Genomic DNA, 21374 nt, shown 5'->3' with positions numbered 1-21374 from the left:
TTCCTTTGGCATACCTGTAGAGTGTTTCTCTATTTGGCTTTGAGAGCCCATGTCTGACATCCATATAATAACACTGGAAAAACACAGCTTTCGAGTGCCTCCATTTTGAGCCTCCTATTCAGGGTTCTGTCTAGCAATATGAGCTTTACGGCCCAGAAAGCTTTCCAACGTGAGGAAACTTTTCGTTTTATTCCTTTTTCTGTTTTGTTGTGAAAGGAAATTATTTGGCTTAGGTATATGCATTATGATGTACACATTAGTTTCGTTCCTTCAAGATAGATTGGGGTTTCTAATCCATTTGTCATTACTTGAGTTTTAGAGTTGTCCATTGTGAGTCCTGCCATCTTTATTTGTGTGTTAAGCTCCTTGTATTGATTGCACTTCCCTTGCAGTTCCGGCGAAGAGGACTATGTCGTCAGCGAATCTTAGATTTGTTAGTCTCTTGCCCTTGAGGCATATTCCGTCTTTCTTATTCCATTGTAGTTTCCCGAATATACCCTCCAGTATGCAGCTAATTAGTTTTGGGGATATGGGATCCCCTTGTCTAACTCCTCTTTCCACGTGGAAAGGTTGGCCTGTCTTTTGGGTTTTAACTCTAGCGAAGCTGTGGTTTTGAATGTTTTTTTAGTAATTTGATGTATTTTGCTTCTACTTCTTGATTTCTTAGTGCTTGAAGTATGTTCGGGTGTTCGATGGTATCGAATGCTTTGCTGTAATCAACAAAAGCAAAGGTATATTTTGAGGTGGCGATCTTCCAATTTTTTTTTATTATCTGATTAATGGTTTGAATATGGTTCAGTGTGCTAAATCCTTTGCGGAATCCTGCTTGTTCTGTGGGTTGGTTGTCGTCTAGTGTTTTTGTTAATCGTCTTGTTAGTATTGTCGTGAACAGTTTATATAAGTTACACATCAGTCTTATGGGTCTATAATTGTTCATGCCAACTTTCGTACCTTTTTTGGGCAAAAGTACAATCGCACTTGTTTTCCACTGATCGGGAATGTCTTCGGTTTGTATGATTTTGTTGAACACTTCTGTGATCTGTGATGATTGGTGTTAGGAGATCTTGGGCTTCTTTTAAGAGCTCATTGTATTTGTTGTCTTTCCTAGGCTACTTTCCATCTTTCAATTCAGTGATGGTTGTTCTAACCTCGCTGTGTACTATAGCAGGTATGGTTTCTGTTGTTTTTGGGTCTGGATCGACAGGGTTGTGGTCTGTGGCTTTGTTTGGTAGAGAACTTGCGTATATTGCTTTGTAGAATTCCGTTGCTGATTTGATTATATCCTCTCTTGTGTTTAGATGTTCTCCCGCCTCGTCCTTCGTTCCTACTATCATTTGTTTCCCGGCCTGGGCGCTTATCCTCGCTTTTCTAACCGAGCGAGGTGGCGCAGTGGTTAGCGCACTGGACTCGCATTCGGGAGGACGACGGTTCAATCCCGTCTCCGGCCATCCTGATTTAGGTTTACCGTGATTTCCCTAAATCGTTTCAGGCAAATGCCGGGATGGTTCCCTTGAAAGGGCACGGCCGATTTCCTTCCCAATCCTTCCCTAACCCGAGCTTGCGCTCCGTCTCTAATGACCTCGTTGTCGACGGGACGTTAAACACTAACCACCACCACCACCTCGCTTTTCTAATTGATTTGATTGGACAGCCTTGCAGGATTCGTGGTGTCATTTCGCTCCAGCACTACTTCAGACATTAGTCGAATCCATAGCACGTATTGTGTCGGCACTTCTGCGTGCTCGCCGGGGACCGGCATGTTATTAGGCAGGTGTACCAGTTTCTTTGGCTCTTCAACCTACATTGAACTAATAAGATAGACAGTCTGCTGAGACTTCGTAATACGACATTGCCTGCTACAGTCCGGAAGTGGCGCAGTGCCTAAGTCACACAGGCCGCTTCCTCGGACGCGTTCTGTGCGGGCGCGCCTTCTGTTTCCCAGCAACAGGCGGTTCTGGGAGAAGAGGTCTGCAGGCAGCGCCTCAGAAACAAAGCCTTTGTCGGCAGCAAGGGGCGACCGCGGCGACGGCCTCTTATCTGCGCCGCTCTCTCTGAGCCCGTGTGTAGAACCGCGCTTTCTTCACACCTCGCCCGACGCTTCCGGCAGAGGCGGCGAAAACCGATCGCACAACGCTGCAGTCTGGTCGCGGGCCAATCACACTGTGTCGTGCCGCCGTGAAAATGCGCGTCAGTGAAGTGCTATCCACACGTCTTCTACTGAGACGAGTTAGCTCTGCTTTTAATTGGGTCTTGGGGAATTCTCTTAGGTTCCTCCGTGCCTCGTCTCCCCCTCCCATCTTCAGATCCAAACAAGGCGACCTCACTGCACACATCCTGTTGCTTATATCAACTCAATCAAGTGCCTCTCCAGCAATTCACGCCAGGAAAAAAATCTCCCCGTTTCACTACAGCCATTATTGTGAGCACACATAATTTCCACTGTCACCAAATCCTGTCGGCAGCCAGCTTCATTATCCGTTTTGATATAGATGCAAAAAATTCGTAGAAACAAGCACCTTTTCGGCTAATGTCGTATTTGTTAGGAATTTCTACTTCACTGCGGACGTTATTGGCGGAATTTCAAAACTGGCTATAAAGCTTGTGCTTGAGGCCTACAAATTAAAGGAAAGAAACTGGAAAGAGTATATGTAGTGCTCTTACTGTGTCGTTTTTATGGAAACCAGATGGAGATTATACTAGGGACTGTTTTAGTCGTCCTTTCCGAAACATGTTTTCCTAATCCCGTGGCATCGGCTTTGCTTTGGCATTTGCCTTCCAATGTTAACTGTTAGCAAAGCTGGCTTTTAATCTACTAGGATTGCCCAGAAAGTAATGCACCGCATTTTTTCAGCGATAATCAATGCTACGAATGCGAAACGTTAAGTGTGTTTGCTTGAAGTCTCCTATGTGAGCGAGCCAAGTTTCCGCCACTTCGGACGGATAGCGTAGCTGCAGGACAGTTTCAAAATGCCGTCTGTAGGTGATGTACGTTACAAGCAACGCACCATCATTGAATTTCTCACTGCGGAGAAAGAAACTGTAGGGAATATTCGCAAACGATTGTGCAAATCCTGTGGAGCATCCGCTGTTGACAGAAGTACAGTTAGTCGCTGGACACGGAGGGTGAGGTCATCTGAAGGCGGTTCGGCGGAGCTCCACAATTTGCAATGATCGGGGAGACTATCCATGGCTGTCACACCTGACATGTTTCATCGAGCTGATGTTGTCATTCGGGATGACAGACGCATTACGACCTGACAGTTGGCGCAGCATCTGCCAATCAGAACTGTGTGCAAGGTGGATCCCGCAGTGTCTAACGGCAGATTACAAATAGCACAGAAAAAAAAAACATTTGTCTTGATTTGTCGCAACGTTTGGGATCTAAGGGGTAGGCCTTCTTGTCCTGGATTGTTACTGGTGATGAAACCTCGGTTCACCATTTTGAGCCCGAAACAAAACGGCGCCATTCCCGCTCCCCACAGAAGAAAAAATTAAAAGAAACTGCTTCCGCCGGTAAGGTCATGATCACCGTGTTCTGGGACTGTGAAGGTGTGATGCCAAAGGGCGGTACCCATTAATTGAGAAGCATATGACAAAAATATTAACAAGACTCAAGACGCGCTTCTGAGGACTTCAGCGCCAGAGCAACCCAGGAGGCGTTTTGTTGCAAACATAGCAATGCTCGGCCCCACACAGGTCTGATAATTGCTGAACACATCGCAAAACAGGCTTGGACAGTGTTACCCCATCCACGCTACAGCCCTGACCTAGCACTTCCGACTCCCACTTGTGTGGCCCATTACAGGTTGCCATTCGTGGAAGACATTTTGAGGACGATGAGGAGGTGATTCACTCAGTGAAGCACTGGCCCCGCCACCAGGACAATTATTGCTACCGACAGGGCATACAAGCCCTTGTTTCGAGCTGGACGAAGGGCATAGCGTGATATGGAGATTACGTGGAAAAATAGGGTGTGTAGATAAAACAGCATTCTTTCATGTGTGTAATGCTCATTATGTTCCATAAAGAATGGTTGAAGAAAAAAAAATGCTGTGCATTTCTTTCTGGAAAACCCTCGCATAAAACCGCTTGCAACAAAGCAGGTGGATTTAATCCAGCTGGTATGTTGTTCTTCCCCCTCAAAACATTTATTTTATTTTTTAATTTTTATTTATGTTATTTATTTTTTAATATCGTCGATATGATCATTTATATGGCATGTGCACAGTACCAAAAACCTTGAATATTAACTCAGTGTTTATCCATCTCAACTTAATTATTCATTAAATACATTTGGTTAATTAGAATCTGCTGGTTAGTTTACGTAAAAACTGTGCTAATTATAAACTATCAGCAATATAAAACTTGGTTATCGTTTTTCATACGTAAACGTATACCTGATAGCTGGCTTCCCGATAATGTAGATAAAAAAGCCGTACATAGGGCAATAGCATTTATAGAACTAATGTTGAATTTATGTTAGCATCTTTAACCCTCACTTAGTTTCAGAGTAATTACCATTCACAGTCAAAGCATTGTTACTGAAAAAGAATATTACATTTTGTCAAAGTAAACAGCATAATTCAGTTGTTTCTGAAAATTCACTTTCAGAAGAATCTCTCTCCACTGTTCATTTAATCAGAAATGTAAATTTTAATTGTAATATGCAAAAAGCCAGTAAACAACAAGAGGTAAAGGTAGTTTTAATTATTGTAAGCTTATAAGAACGCTGCTAGAAGCCATTTTAGACAGTCTGCAGAAGGTTCTCAAACGACTCAGATCTGTGTCGAAACATGTACCACAGATAAGATAGCATAAATTGCAGTTTGCATAGCCGACCGAGATTTCTCTGCATTTCGCAACTGAAAGATCATTCTGTAATTCAGTGGCAGCTTTTAATGAGTGACTGTGAACTTCCAGTTAATCTCAAGAACTGTGTTAATCTTTAATAGTGCTTTCTGTAAACCATGACAATAGTACTGGACTTATTTCCAAATTGTACTTATTGTGCACATAGTTTTTCATGTTGATGCAATTAGGGAGAGTGTAATTAGGGACAGTGTAATTAGGTAATTTATGGCTTACCTACCACAAGTAATCTTTTATGTCACTTCAGTGTTAGGCTGCACTTGAACAATTACTTTATATGACCTCAACAGAGTGTAGTACGTGGCTGACCATTTATCTGTGCATAAATTATAGTGCGTGAGGCTCCGTCTGGTCATAAATAGTAGGATACTCAACATCTAACTGAATATAAAGTATGTAAAATGCAAACCTGGTGTATACCTCAATATTTATAATAGTCTACTTTCAACAATCACTTTTCAGCCAGATTCGATGGAGACGCAGGCGCCGGAGGCATGTTAGCTCAGGTCTATACGGTTCTGCTTCACGCCGAAGTACATATGTGATCAAACAGTATCCGGACATCCCTATGTAATGCGGAAGTGACTGCTACACATAGGTGAACTCGCCAGTATAAAAGAAGGCAGGGAGTATTGTGTTGTCAGTAGAGAAGCGGTAACAGCAGACTCGATTAGTCAGGTAAGCTCGGTGACTGCGTTGAAATCTGAGTAACCTCCTTGTGGAACATTTCAATTTTTCTAAAGCTGTCTACGTCTACTGCTGGGGATGTGACTGTAATGTGAAAAACGCGAGGAAACAGCCACGGCTAAACCAAGAGCAGTGAGACCTTATGCTCTGATTGACAGGGACCGTACAACACTACAGAAAGGTGATGTAAGAAATCTCATGATATCAGCAGAAGGAATCACTCATGAGTTTCAAAGTGGTAGCTGCTGTCCAGCTAGCACAATGACTGAACGCAGGGAGACAGAAAGAATGGGCTGCAATGGTCTACCAGCTCTTCATAAGCCACACTTTGTGTAGCAAATGCTAAGCGGCGCTTGAGATGGTGTGAAGAACGACGCCAGTGGATAACTGGGGGCGAGGGGTTTGGAGGGATGAACCACGCTATAACCTGTGGCAATTCAATGAGTTTGGGTTTGGCAGATTCGTGACGTCATGTGTAGTGCAGTCAGTCAAGTACGGAGGGACGGTGTTACGGCATGGGGGTGTTTTCCGTAATTGGGCTGTGGTGTCCATATTGCGCTTTAAGGGACGCTAAAAGCGGAATGATGTATACACATTTTGCAGCACTGTGTACTGCGTAGGTAGAGAGCAGTGGTTTGGGGAATGGAACATGCTGGTTTCTTAACTTCTACGATACCAAAAACAAGTTATTTACAGTAACAAGTAGAAGTTGCTGGACAGCCTGAAACTTCTCGATCATGAAGGGGAGGTTTACTATCTTTGGCCCGAAAAAAGAATGTTCTTTGAAAATTTTTTTCTCGGGAAGTGTTATAGATATCAATGTCAAATTTGGTCAAAATCTTTATTGATATTTCCTCTACAAACTGGAATTCGTTCGGAGATGTCGAAGAGCAAAGGAGGAATTGCCGTCGATGTAGACGTTCACGCGCGGTATATCACAGGTCAGCCGGCTCCTCTGAAAACAAAATTGAGCTGACTTAGCCAAAGTATATAAGATTCTTTAGAAGTTGGACCTTGCTCAAGTTATTTGGACCATAGGAAACAAAATGGAGGCCATGTGAAAAAATATGGTTTTTTCATCGATTTTTCGACTTCGTCGGCCAATTAAAAATATTTGTACACTACTGGCCATTAAAATTGCTACACCACGAAGATGACGTGCTACCGATGCGAAATTTAACCGACAGCAAGAAGATGCTGAGAAATGCAAATGATTAGCTTTTCAGAGCATTCACACAAGGTTGGCGCCGGTGGCGACACCTACAACGTGCTGACATTAGGAAAGTGTCCGACCGATTTCTCATACACAAACAGCAGTTGACCAGCGTTGCCTGGTGAAACGTTGTTGTGATGCCTCGTGTAAGGAGGAGAAATGAGTACCATCACGTTTCCGACTTTGATAAAGGTCGCATTGTAGCCTATCGCGATTGCCGTTTATCGTATCGCGACATTTCTGCTCGCGTTGGTCTAGATCCAATGACTGTTAGCACAAAATGGAATCGGTGAGTTCAGGACGGTAATACGGAACGCCGTGCTGGATCCCAACGGACTCGTATCACTAGCAGTCGAGATGACAGGCATCTTATCGGCATGGCTGTAACGGATCGTGCAGCCACGTCTCGATCCCTGAGTCAACAGATGGGGATGTTTGCAAGACAACAACCATCTGCACGAACAGTTGGACAACGTTTGCAGCAGCGTGGACTATCGGCTCGGAGACCATGGCTGCGGTTACCCTTGACGCTGCATCACAGGCAGGAACGCCTGCGATGGTGTACTCAACGGCAAACCTGGGTGCACGAATGACAAAACGTCATTTTTTTCGGATGAATCCAGGTTCTGTTTACATCATCATGATGGTCACATCCGTGTTTGGCGACATCACGGTGAACGCACAATGGAAGCGTGTATTCGTCATCGCCATACTGGCGTATCACCCGGCGTGATGGTATGAGGTGCCATTGGTTACACGTCTCGGCCACCTCTTGTTCGCATTGACGGCACTTGAACAGTGCACGTTACATTTCAGATGTGTTACGACCCGTGGCTCTACCCTTCATTCGATCGCTGTGAAACCCTACATTTCATCAGGATAATGCACGACCGCATGTTGCAGGTTCTGTACGGGCCTTTCTGGATACAGAAAACGTTCGACTGCTGCCATGCCCAGTCCTCTCACCAACTGGAAACGTCTGGTCAATGGTGGCCGAGCAACTGGCTCGTCACAACACGCCAGTCACTACTCTTGATGAACTGTGGTATCGTGTTGAAGCTGCATGGGCAGCTGTACCTGTACACGCCATCCTAGCTCTGTTTGATACAATGCCCAGGCGTATCAATGCCGGTAATACGGTCAGAGGTGGTTGTTCTGGGTACTGGTTTCCAGGATCTGTGCACCCAAATTGCGTGAAAATGTAATCACATGTCAGTTCTAGTATAATGTATTTGTCCAATGAATACCCGTTTATCATCTGCATTTCTTCTTGGTGTAGCAATTTTAACGGGCAGTAGTGTAGTTGATGGATCGGAATGAAAGTGGTAAAACTCCGAGACAATTTAGTTATCTTCGTCGGAAATAAAGAATCATAGCAATCGGTTCAGTAGATTTTAAGTTACCATACCGCGCGATAAAAAAAAGTCATTTCGAGAAAAACGCATTTGAAGTTTTGACTACGTAGGAATGAAATATTATGCAACTTCCGTTCAATCTGCTATTCCGGGTCCATAAACGAATCCTTCCTCTTCCTCATAGAGGGCGTTCTGCTCGATCTGGGCCATCCTGTGCTGCTCCAGAGCCTCTCGTATGGCCGGTGACCAGCGGTTTTTGGCCGCTTGAATGGTAATACTTTTCAGGATTTGCCGTCAATGTATGTCTCCAAAAGCGCATTTCGTCAGAAGTTACTTTAATACAAGTCCGGCTTTGCATTACAAGAATAATAACAAAATAAAGTACGAGTAGCTTGCCTTGTCAGAAGTAGTGCAATTGAAAATATGGTACAAAAATGATTCCTCAGATCCTTCACGCCTCATAGTGTTTAAATAGACCAAACACGTCATAATGTCTACCTTTTAGAACTATTATTGACTTAAAATGGTGTAATTCTTACGATATCAAATTTTAGCATGGAAATGTCTTGCATCTAGAGCTACAATACACTTGAGTCGACTTCTTACTGCAGTGATACTAAATATCGCCTTCCTCAATAAAATGTAGTAGTGTTAACACGTAATGTCAAAATCCTGACGAGCGCATCGTTATGAAACCTCATTCAACCATCCGGCTTCCTGTCTGCCTGCTGTACTCTTCGTTCCACAGCAAATGGGGTTCCAGTAATGGACACCACACAGTCCATCTACCAACACTGTATCAACATTGTCTTCTCGGTTAATCTACTGCACATTTCCTGTCACAGAAAAGATATCCCAGAAAAGAATCGCAAGGGGAAAAGCATAGCTTCCTCAGGGCTTATTAGCTTCACCATTTCATCTTCATCTGCAAGGTTTCTCTGGAGATCACACGTAAATGCCTGGCAGAGGGTTCATCGAACCATGTTCACTAGAATTCTCTGTTATTCTACTCTCGAATAGAGCGCAGAAAAAACGAACACTTAAATTTTTCCGTGCGAGCTCTGATTTCCCTTACTTCATTCTGATGATCGTTTCTCCGTACGTAGGTCGACGTCAACAAAATGCTTTCGCGTCGGGGGAGAAAACTGATGTTTGAATTTCGTGAGATGTTCCTGCCGCAACAAAAAATGCCTTCGTTTTAATGATGTCCTCCCCAAATCCTGTATCATCTAAGTGAAACTCTCATCTGCATTTCTCGATAACACAAAACGTGCTGCCCTTCTTTGAACGTTCCCGATGTGCTCCGTTAATCCTCTCTGGTGAGGATCCCATACGGCGCAGTAGTACTCCAAAAGACAAGGGTGCTGTAGGCAGTCTCTTTAGTAGATCTGTTGCATCTTGTAAGTGTTCTGCCAATAAATCGCAGTCTTTGGTTCGCCTTCCCCACAACATTTTCTATTTGTTATTTCCAATCTCAGTTGTTCGTAATTGTAGTTGTTAGGTAACTTGTTGAATTTACGGCCTTTAGCTATGACTGATTTACCGTGTAACCTAAGTTGATCGCATGCCTTTCAGCACTCATGGGGGCGACCACACACTTTTCATTCTCTAGGGCCGGCCGTTGTGGCCAAGCGGTTCTAGGCGCTTCAGTCTGGAACCGCGCGACCGCTACGGTCGCAGGTTCGAATCCTACCTCGGGCATGGATGTGTGTGTGTGATGTCCTTACTTTAGTTAGGTTTAAGTAGTTTTAAGTTCTAGGGGACTGATGACCTCAGATGTTAAGTCCCATAGTGCTCAGAGGCATTTGAACCATTTTTTTCATTCTCTAGGGTCAATTGACAATTTTCGCATCAAGCAGATATATTATGTAAATTCTTTTGCAATTGGTTTTGATCTTCTGATAGCTTTACTTAACAATAATTGACAGCATCATCTACAAACAGCGTAAAACGGCTGCTCAGGTTGTCTGAAAAATGTTCAAATGTTCGTGAATTCCTGAAGGACTAAACTGCTGAGGTCATTGGTCTCCAGACTTACAGACTACTTAAACTAACTTACGCTAAGAACGACACACAAACCCATGCCCAAGGGAGGGGTCGAGCAATCCGTGACTTGGCGGTATAAACCGCGCGGCCACTCCGCGCGGCGGTTGTCTCCTAAATCGTTTATATAGATAAGGAAAAATATAGGTTTTATAACACTGTCTTGGAGAACGGCAGAAATCATTTCGGTTTTCCTCGATGACTTTCAGTCAGTTACTACGAACTGTGAACTCTATGACAGAAAACCACAAATCCTTTCGCATGTCAGAGGCGATATTCCATAACCACACACTTTTGTTACGAGCCGCTTGTGAGGGTCGGCGTCAAATGCCTTCTGGAAATTAAAAATGCGGAATCAAGTTGAAATCTTTTATCGATGGCACTCAACACTTGGTGTGAGTAAATAGCTAATTGTGTTTCACAAGAACGATATTTTCTAAATCCGTATATACTATGTATCAATAGACTGTTCTCTTCGAGGTCATTCATAATTTTCGAACACAATATATGTTTCAAAATCCTGCTACATATTGACGTTAATGATCTTGCCCTGTACATTAGTGGATTACTCCTATTGCCTTTCTTATATATTGGTGTGACCTGTGCAACTTTCCAGTCTTTGGGCACGGATATTCCATCGAGCGAGTGGTTGTATATGAATTGTTAAAATGGAGCTATTGCATCAGCATATTCTAAAAGGAGTCAAAGTGATATGGAGTCTTAACCGGGAGACTTTCTTTTATTCAGTGGTTCAAATGGAAATGAGCGTACGGCATTGTGGGTCGGGAGTCCCCCTTTCGGGGAAGTTCGGCCGCCAAGGTCAAGTACTTATTGCATTCGACGCCACATTGGGCGACTTGTGCGTCGGAGATGGAGATGAAATTATGATGAGGACAACACAACACCCAGTCCCTGAGCGGAGTAAATATTCTGCCCTAAACCAGGAATCGAACCCGTGCCCCTTGACGTGGCATTTCGCCGCGCTGACCACTCAGCTAACGAGGGCGGACTATTCAGTGGTTTAAGTTGCTTCGCTACTCGGAGGGTATGTACTTCTTAGTTACTCATTTTGGCAGCTGGTCTTGATTCTGGAAAATTTGATTCGTCTTCTTTGGTGAAGGAATTTCGAAGGCTGCGTTTATTAACTCGGCTTTAGCAACACTGACGTCGATAGCACGAGTATTTCCATTGATATCGAGCAGAGAAGGCATTGATTGTGTCTTGCCACTAGCGCACTTTACGTACGACCACAGTCTCTTTTGATTTTCTGCCAGGTTTTGAGACAGTTTCGTTGTGGAAACTATTATAAGCACCTCGCATAGAAGTCCGCGCTAAATTTCTATTTTCTGCAACATATCGCCAATATTGCGGGTTTTGCGTTTTTTTCGTTGTTTCTGCAACAGTGTTCTAACCTGTTTCGTGTACCATGGAGAATCAGTTCCGTCGTTTCGTTGGTTGAATACTACTATTTTCATATTAGTATATTACAGCATTATCAGGGAGAGCTCAGACTTAAGAAATATGATTGCTTAAATGATTGAGGTGTGTAACGATGAAATAAAATGTTCAATTATTAATTAGAGTATACACTTACAATCATTTTATAACACTTCTCTCCATATGCTTCTCTGAAAAATCATTAATACATCGCATCAGGTATTGCTAACATGCTACGTGTATACAAACGTAATGCCGTCCCATTACAACAGCTCTTATAAAATAAGCTATCTAGGCACGTCTGACGACCCTTCCTCACAGTTCTACTTTCATCAGCAACTCCCTTCAAACTTCCACACTTCGCAAAAGTTCTCCTTTCATCTAAGAGTACTGGTCCCACAAGGGAAGGTGGGACATGGGCACTGACGGAAATACTGCTGTGAAGAACGATCACGTGCACTCCCTGGACAGCTTGGTCGGTGAGAGCATTCGAGGGTTGGAATTCGAGTCGTGGCCCAGCAGACAGTTTTAATATGCCAGAATTCGCTACGTAATGAAACATGATTCTCTGTCATCACTTAGTTTAAGTATCAGATAGTATGATAAACGTAGTACCTCTTGCAACATGCGTCCCCTGTTGAATGCGTTCATAAAATATGAAGAAACCTCGGTTTGAAGGCAGTAATTGTGCCTTGATAAGCAAACTGACAAAGAAAGGAATTGAATATTTACAAGAAATATTATACCGCGTCATTGCTAAAAACTAACAACAATAATAAACTAAAGCAGACGTTTCGGCCGAATTGCAACGGCCTTCCTTAGGGCACGACTGGTTTATCATGGGGTATAGGTAAGTATCCCGAGAGGTCACTCATTAGATGCGAACGCTGCCATAAGAATTCTACGCTGCAGACTTTTAACGCATTGCCGAACAATGAGATAGGTGTTGATGTTTACAAGGGGAGTATTTTGAAAAGGATGTTTCTACCCCAGTTTGCTACCTACTTATTGACTCACCCTCAGATATAAGAGCTGATGGGAACAGCTCGGAAATTGAGAGAGTTCTGTGAATGACAGTGGGACGAGAATATATCGAAACCAGTTTAGAATAGTGGCTCGTTATTATTCATGAACTGAACGAATCATAAAATTTTATTAAACATGAGAATGCGAACAAAACGAAACTCCATATACTCCGTAATAGCGGGAAGAGAATGTAACAGATGCACCACTGAGGTAACTATGTTGTAAACAAGGAACAATATCTCTCTTTTTGAACAACGGATGCTTAGTCTGAAAACATGGAGATAACCATCGACGCGTAACATCCACTTAGTACATCCTAACGATGCACATCACCTCAGCAACTCCAGGAAACAAGTCTGCCTGTGCTGCAGAGATACATGGTGCAAGAATTAACGATACTACCAAAGTTACCTTCACTTTTAGCAGCCAATGAGTGTAGTGTGCTTAGCAGTCGCGACCGAGCGTACGGAATGTACACTCCTGGAAATGGAAAAAAGAACACATTGACACCGGTGTGTCAGACCCACCATACTTGCTCCGGACACTGCGAGAGGGCTGTACAAGCAATGATCACACGCCCGGCACAGCGGACACACCAGGAACCGCGGTGTTGGCCGTCGAATGGCGCTAGCTGCGCAGCATTTGTGCACCGCCGCCGTCAGTGTCAGCCAGTTTGCCGTGGCATACGGAGCTCCATCGCAGTCTTTAACACTGGTAGCATGCCGCGACAGCGTGGACGTGAACCGTATGTGCAGTTGACGGACTTTGAGCGAGGGCGTATAGTGGGCATGCGGGAGGCCGGGTGGACGTACCGCCGAATTGCTCAACACGTGGGGCGTGAGGTCTCCACAGTACATCGATGTTGTCGCCAGTGGTTGGCGGAAGGTGCACGTGCCCGTCGACCTGGGACCGGATAGCAGCGACGCACGGATGCACGCCAAGACCGTAGGATCCTACGCAGTGCCGTAGGGGACCGCACCGCCACTTCCCAGCAAATTAGGGACACTGTTGCTCCTGGGGTATCGGCGAGGACCATTCGCAACCGTCTCCATGAAGCTGGGCTACGGTCCCGCACACCGTTAGGCCGTCTTCCGCTCACGCCCCAACATCGTGCAGCCCGCCTCCAGTGGTGTCGTGACAGGCGTGAATGGAGGGACGAATGGAGACGTGTCGTCTTCAGCGATGAGAGTCGCTTCTGCCTTGGTGCCAATGATGGTCGTATGCGTGTTTGGCGCCGTGCAGGTGAGCGCCACAATCAGGACTGCATACGACCGAGGCACACAGGGCCAACACCCGGCATCATGGTGTGGGGAGCCATCTCCTACACTGGCCGTACACCACTGGTGATCGCCGAGGGGACACTGAATAGTGCACAGTACATCCAAACCGTCATCGAACCCATCGTTCTACCATTCCTAGACCGGCAAGGGAACTTGCTGTTCCAACAGGACAATGCACGTCCGCATGTATCCCGTGCCACCCAACGTGCTCTAGAAGGTGTAAGTCAACTACCCTGTCCAGCAAGATCTCCGGATCTGTCCCCCATTGATCATGTTTGGGACTCGATGAAGCGTCGTCTCACGCGGTCTGCACGTCCAGCACGAACGCTGGTCCAACTGAGGCACCAGGTGGAAATGGCATGGCAAGCCGTTCCACAGGACTACATCCAGCATCTCTACGATCGTCTCCATGGGAGAATAGCAGCCTGCATTGCTGCGAAAGGTGGATATACACTGAACTAGTGCCGACATTGTGCATGCTCTGTTGCCTGTGTCTATGTGCCTGTGGTTCTGTCAGTGTGATCATGTGATGTATCTGACCCCAGGAATGTGTCAATAAAGTTTCCCCTTCCTGGGACAATGAATTCACGGTGTTCTTATTTCAATTTCCAGGAGTGTATTATTAGGCGATTTGCAAAAAATAAATTATTCGAAAGGCGACTTTTAATGAATGGTATTTCAAATAAATACACAAATAAAAATACTGAACTTTGTTATTACTATCTTAATTTTCATTCTGTTCGGTCATCCCCGGCGTACTGTACAGTGGAACGCGGAATTCACACACATTGACAAAAAAAGGGCCACTCGCATTACTGCTGACTTATTTATGGCAGAGTATTAACGTGCCACTGTTTTACGACCTTCAGGTGCGTTCTATATTTGTGACAAGTGTCATGAAACTCGATCAAAAGAGTGGTATTGTTAGAGCAATTCACTGCAAACTTCTTCTTGTCTCCGCCGGAACGGAAAATTGAGGGACTTTCTGCGTATCCTCACGGAAAACTACGTACAGCTATGTTTCGAGCAGTTTCGGAAACTTATTACAACCAACCTTACGTACTCGATGCATTTCACGTTGCTTTGAAACCTTATGCCTAGATAATTTACGTTACTGTCTTAGGGAGAGCACACCACTAATACTGTATTTTAACGTTATAGAATACTTCTTCCTACTCATCTGGATTAATTTACTTTTTTCCACATCTAGAGCAAGCTACCATTCATCACACCAAATCGAACTTCAGTCCAGGTCACCCTACATCCTTCTTAACACTCACTAAAAACGACACTGTAGCGTACAGTACAACATAATCAGTAATCAGTCGCAGACTGTTGTTACATTGCTCAATAAGATCTTGTTGTAACACATATTACAATTCATCTTCCACGACCTAGTACGAAATGGCTCATGCAAACACACTTCAAACTGACGCGTGCATTCACGTATGCATTCCTCTTTCTTCATAAAAGGCTGTCTGATTACAGCTTAGTACTTGTAAGTACTCTTGATTCTTTGGTCCCATCGATTCCTTAAATTTAGTGATCTTCTCGGGAACATGCGCCCGGGTGTTTTGACAGCATTTCTCTTCAGGAAGATGGGTTTCATCTGTCTCATCATAATTCACGGCTGCAGCTTCAGAGTTCTTCCTCCAATAACAAGCCCGCAAAGCAGTGCACGTAGGACCTTCATCTCGCTTATTTGCAAATCCTTTGAATGGCAGCCTATCGTTGTTGTCAGCGTCTTTCAAAATGAAACGTCCTGAATTAAAATCTATCATTGCTCTGCTATGAAACTCGCGCTAAAGTCATCTACAGCGACAACCTCATATTGTATCTCACAGAATCTGACTCGAAAATTAATCAAAGGTCGTTGTTTAACAGGTTTTCTAACATTACCAATGGCGCTAATGACAAGTACACCAAGAGTAAAGAAACTTGGTACGTTTACTTTCTGCCATCTTCTGAAATGGTGTGGTCGTGTTTGCACTAATCTCTGCACCGATATCTACTAAAATAGGTAGTATCGCGAGCGGTATAGTTCCTTATTTATTCCTCGTATACAGTGTGTAGTTACACGAGGAGATAAGAAGAGCAGTTACTCCACTCTCATCATCATCATCAACATCATCATCGTCATTATCATCATCATTTTCATCATCATATTCATATTCTTCCAGTGAGCCAGGAAGGGTATTTATGAACAATTTACTGTCTCTTGATATACTTCTTGTTTGAATATTCTTCACCAGTTTTCTCCTCTAGTCTTCAAGTCTTCCTTAATCTGACCAAGCTATTTTTTTTCTCGGCCGTCCTATTGGTGTTTTCCTTTGTACGTTTCTATACATGTACTGTTTTGCCGGCGATTGTCCTTGATCCTCTTCACATCTCCAAACCACTTGATCCGTGCAGCAATCAGTCCTTCAATCATTGACCGAGCCGCTTGCGTCCCTCCTCTATCTCTCCTTTGATGTTTTCATTCCTCAATTTTATCTCTTCTAATCTTCAGCAAGACCGATTGCAGAAATATCATCTCACATGGTTGTAACTTGCTCAGATGTTCCTTGTTAATTACACAGCACCCCAAGATGTGCGTCATAACCGGCAGGTGCTACGCTTTAAACATATCGTTAACGCTAACCGGCTCATGACCTTCTTCAGTGCGGATGCACACGAATCGCCTGAACTCTTACTGGATTCGGTGGATTGTCTGCCGCGAGTAATGGGTTTAATGGCAGGGGCACTACTAATGTAGTGTGCGGACTATAAGTTAAGAATGTGGGTCTCACGGGGAGCGTGCTGGCGATAAGCCCCTGCAGTCGCACTATCCTCTGTGCCCCCGGTGGCTCAATGGATCAGAGGGCTGCTTGCTCTCTGTGATAAAAAAACTGAGTAAAGGAATCAACGGTCAACTTGAACGGACGTCTTGTGACGTCCGCCCAGACTAAAGGCAACAAACTAAATCGAACAAAATGAAAAAAAAGAAGAAAAAGATGGATAGAGCGTCTTCCATGTAAGCAGGAGATCCCGGGTTCGAGTCCCGGTTGGGGCACACATTTTGAACTGTCCATGTTGATGTATATCAACGCCCGTCAGCAGCTAATGATGTTGATTTAATTGTAATTTCATTAAACATGGACTGTTTGGGTCCCATAGGAATACTCTTGTTCTGCACTTGATGAAAAAAATTAGATTCTTTTGTTACTCTGTTAAGATCTTCTAATTTGACTGTTCCTTTCCTTGATACTGAACGTTAAAGGGAATTGAAATTTTCCACGCATTGAATCTTCTCTGTATCTAGCATCAGGTTGCCCTGGGTAGGTGTCCCGCTCATAATAATTGCTACAGCTTTGCTCTTGGTTACTGTCGGCTGGTACTCTTTAAACGTGGAGTTCCATTTATCTAATCTTTCCTGTACCTCTACTTCCTTATCTCCAAACATAGTAAAATCAACAACAAAGACTGGAGTGCATTGAGATCATCATTCCCATTTCCCTGATTTCTTTTCTAATCACATCCAGTACCAAGTAATGAGGGAAAGTGCACTGCCCTGTTACACTCCTTTCTCTCTCCTGAACTCCTCCATCTGTCATTACCCACTTTCACATAGCAGTTGCATCTTTCCTGTCAGGGAGTTTGGAATCATTAATTTTTCTAAATGCTCCCAGATATTACAGCATGGCTCAGTGTCATATGCTTTTCCCAAATGAGCATGAGATCTTTCCCTTTTCCCAATGCTTTTCCATTAACTGTCTTAGTATAAATATGAGCTCTGTTGTTCTTGTACTGCTTCTGAATCCACGTGGTTCCTCTTTAAACTAGTTTTCTAGCAACGATCTGAAATGATTACCTTCTTATGTTCGGGGTTCACAGTCATGTAGAATTTTTAAAGAACCTCATATTCGCCGTTGAGAGAAGAAATTATTCATTTCACAGTTGCAATTTCTACCTTTGGGCCATTTTCAAATGGTACTGTTTACATACAAACAGCGTGCTAGAACACTGATTTCCAGCGATTTAACTGAATGATGCTAATATTGGTAACGTTTCTCGTAATTTGCATCATTTCACGATGTACAGAGCTTCGCACTCATCTGGTGTTATGTATTTCTACAGCGAAAAGGCCTATTTTTCAAATTGACATGTACACATGTTGGAGGATTTTTAAATATGACATGTGCTGAAGCAAAATCATTTGCAGAACCACTTGAAAATGGCGCAAAGGCCGTACTGTTATTGTGAAATAACTGCTGCAATCAACGGCGAATATAATGTCCGTTAAAAGAACGATTTTAATGTTTATTCAGTAATCTTTTTCAATAACTTAGGACAGTGTGGTAAAAGGATAATTCCTTTGCAATCAGAACATTTTCTCCTACTTTCTTTCCTGAACAGTGGCACTAGAATGAATCGCCAAAGAAATTGGTGTCGGCACGCATATTCAAACACAGAGACATGTAAACACACAGAATAAGGCGCTGCGTTCGGCAACGCCTATATAAGACAACAAGTGACTGGCGCAGTTGTTAGATCGGTTACTGCTGATACAATGGCAGGTTATCAAGATGGAAGTGAGTTTGATCGCGGTGTTACAGTCGGCGCACGACCGATGGGAGACACCATCTACGACTGTACCGTGAATATCAAGAATCCGGTAAAACATCAAATCTCTGACATCGCTGTGGCCGCAAAAAGATCCTGCAAGAACGGGACCAGCGATGACTGAAGAGAATCGTTCAACGCGATGGAAGTGCAACCCTTCCACAAATTCCTGCAGATTTCAGTGCTGGGCCATCAACAAGTGTCAGCATGCGACCCATTCAACGAAATATTATCGATTGGGCTTCCACACCGATGTTGGACTGTTGATGTTCGGGAACATGTTCCCTGATCGGACGAGTCTCATTTAAACTTGTATCGACCGGATGGACGTGTACGGGTATGGAGACAACCTCATTAACCCATGGATCCTGCTTGTCAGCAGAGGACTGTTCAAGATGGTGAAGGCTCTATAATGGTGTTGGGCGTGTGCAGGTGGAGTGATATGGGACCCCTGATACGTCTAGATACGACTCTTACACGTAGTAAGCATCCTGTCAGATCATCTGAATCCATTCATGTGCATTGTGCATTCCGACGGACTTGGACAATTCCAGCAGGACAATGCGACACCCCTCACGTCCAGCATTGCAACAGAGTGGCTCCAGGAACATTTCGTCTGGCTACCAAACTCCCCAGACATGAACATTATTGAGCATATCTGGGATACCTTGTTACGTGTGTTGAGAAGAGATCTCCAACCCCTCGTACTCTTACAGATTTGTGGACAGCCCTGCAGCATTCATGGTGTCGAATCCATGCCACGTCATATTGCAGCACTTCTACATGCTCGCGGGGGCCCTACTCGAAATTAGCCAGGTGTACTAGTTTCTTTGTCTCATCACTGTAGAATCCACTTCTTTCAATCTGTAATCAAGAAGAGATGCGTCTAAGTAAAGACGATCCCACTGCAGTAATTTAATAGTGCGTTGCTCTTTGACCCACTCACTGGCGGGCGACGCAGAGGTTGATGAGCTCGGGATCCCAGTGAGAAGCAGCCGGCGTGGGGCTGTGGTGTGGCAGGCGGCCACAGTGGCGGAGTAGCGCGCGCTCACGAGTGGCCAATAGTTGTCAGCGAGCTGTCGCGCGCAGCTGCTCTCTCCAGCCGTTTACGCCGCCGCGCCACGTGGCAGACCTCTTCACTGTTCGCCAAAGACCAGCACCCACCCCTAGCATCCCTTCAGTCGAGGGTACCTACTGGAGGAGAGGTGAAATTTTGTTATTTTGATCTCCTCTTAAAAAAAACTGCTTAACTGTATTTAACCCTCTAAAAACACTACTGGCCATTAAAATTGCTACACCAAGAAGAAATGCAGATGATAAACGGGTATTCATTGGACAAATATATTATACTAGAACTGACATGTGATTACATGTTCACGCAATTTGGGTGCATAGATCCTGAGAAATCAGTACGCAGAACAATCACTTCTGGCCGCAATAACGGCCTTGATACGCCTGAGCATTGAGTCAAACAGAGCTTGGATGAAGTGTACAGGTACAGCTGCCCATGCAACTTCAACACGATACCACAGTTCATCAAGAGTTGTGACTGGCGTATTGTGACGAGCCAGTTGCTCGGCCACCATTGACCAGACGTCTTCAGTTGGTGAAAGATCTGGAGAATGTGCTGGCCAGGGCAGCAGTCGATCATTTTCTGTATCCAGAAAGGCCTGTACAGGACCTGCAACATGCGGTCGTGCATTATCCTGCTGAAATGTACGGTATCGCAGGGATCGAATGAAGTGTAGGGCCGTTGGTCGTATCACATCTGAAATGTAACGTCCACTGTTCGAAGTGCCGTCAATGCGAACAAGAGGTGACCGGAAGTGTAACCAATGGCACCCCATACCATCACGCTGGGTGATACGCCAGTATGGCGATGACGAATACACGCTTCCATTGTGCGCTCACCGCGATGTCGCCAAACACGGATGCGACAATCATGATGCTGTAAACAGGACCTGGATTCATCCGAAAAAATGACATTTTGCCATTCGTGCACCCTGGTTCGTCGTTGAGTGCACCATCGCAGGCGCTCCTATCTGTGCTGCAGCGTGAGGGGTAACCGCAGCCATACTCTCCGAGCTGATAGTCCATGCTGCTGCAAACGTCGTCCAACTGTTCGTGCAGATGGTTGTTGTCTTGCAAACATCCCCAACTGTTGACTCAGGGATCGAGACGTGGCTGCACGATCCCTTACAGCCATGCCGATAAGATGCCTGTCATCTCGACTGCTAGTGATACGAGGCCGTTGGGATCCAGCACGGCGATCCGTATTACCCTCCTGAACCCACCGATTCCATATTGTGCTAACAGTCATTGGATCTAGACCAACGCGAGCAGCAACGTCGCGATACTATAAACCGCAATGTAATGTGCCGAAGATAGTTGCCTATATTATTTTATTGCGATCTGCGAGCAAATAAATTTCTGTAATGAGAATATTACATCATTCAAATTATGTATTGCATGCAACCTTCATTTTGCGTTTTAAATTCAAGAATTTTCATAGCTATTTCAAATTCACAACACAAATTTTCAGGAATGTCTGTGTAGTTTAGGAATCTGTAAAAGGCAAGGAGAAATTATTTTGTACTTTGTAATCCCTTTTAAAAACGTGTTATGCGAAAAAGATTTTATTTAAATACATATTTTCTGCTTTCTAGTCTTGCGCGTTTTCATCGATTTCGACCATTTTGATGAGATTTCAATAGGGACATGTGGTAAATTTTAGAGTTATTTGATTTTCTCTTTACCTGAGTCAACCAATACATTATTTCCTCCCACACTTATCTTACGAAAAGACATCCTAGGCGAGAATCAGAGAGAATCGAGCTCAGACGCCCAGGCTCAACAGCAAAA

The 21374-nt window shown here is 44.3% G+C and overlaps 1 non-coding gene across 1 annotated transcript; it reads left to right on the top strand.

Moving 5' to 3' along the window:
• The first annotated feature begins 1375 nt into the window (after positions 1 to 1375).
• Trnaa-cgc (transfer RNA alanine (anticodon CGC)) lies at positions 1376 to 1448 on the top strand. The gene has a single exon. It is a non-coding gene; the product is annotated as a tRNA-Ala (tRNA).
• Positions 1449 to 21374: the final 19926 nt, after the last annotated feature.

The sequence above is a fragment of the Schistocerca serialis genome, chromosome 6, assembly GCF_023864345.2.
Source record: "Schistocerca serialis cubense isolate TAMUIC-IGC-003099 chromosome 6, iqSchSeri2.2, whole genome shotgun sequence".
In the NCBI taxonomy this organism is placed as follows: Eukaryota; Metazoa; Arthropoda; class Insecta; order Orthoptera; family Acrididae; genus Schistocerca; species Schistocerca serialis.
The sequence above is the reverse complement of the archived record's forward strand: the minus strand, read 5'-3'. Positions and strand labels throughout refer to the sequence as shown.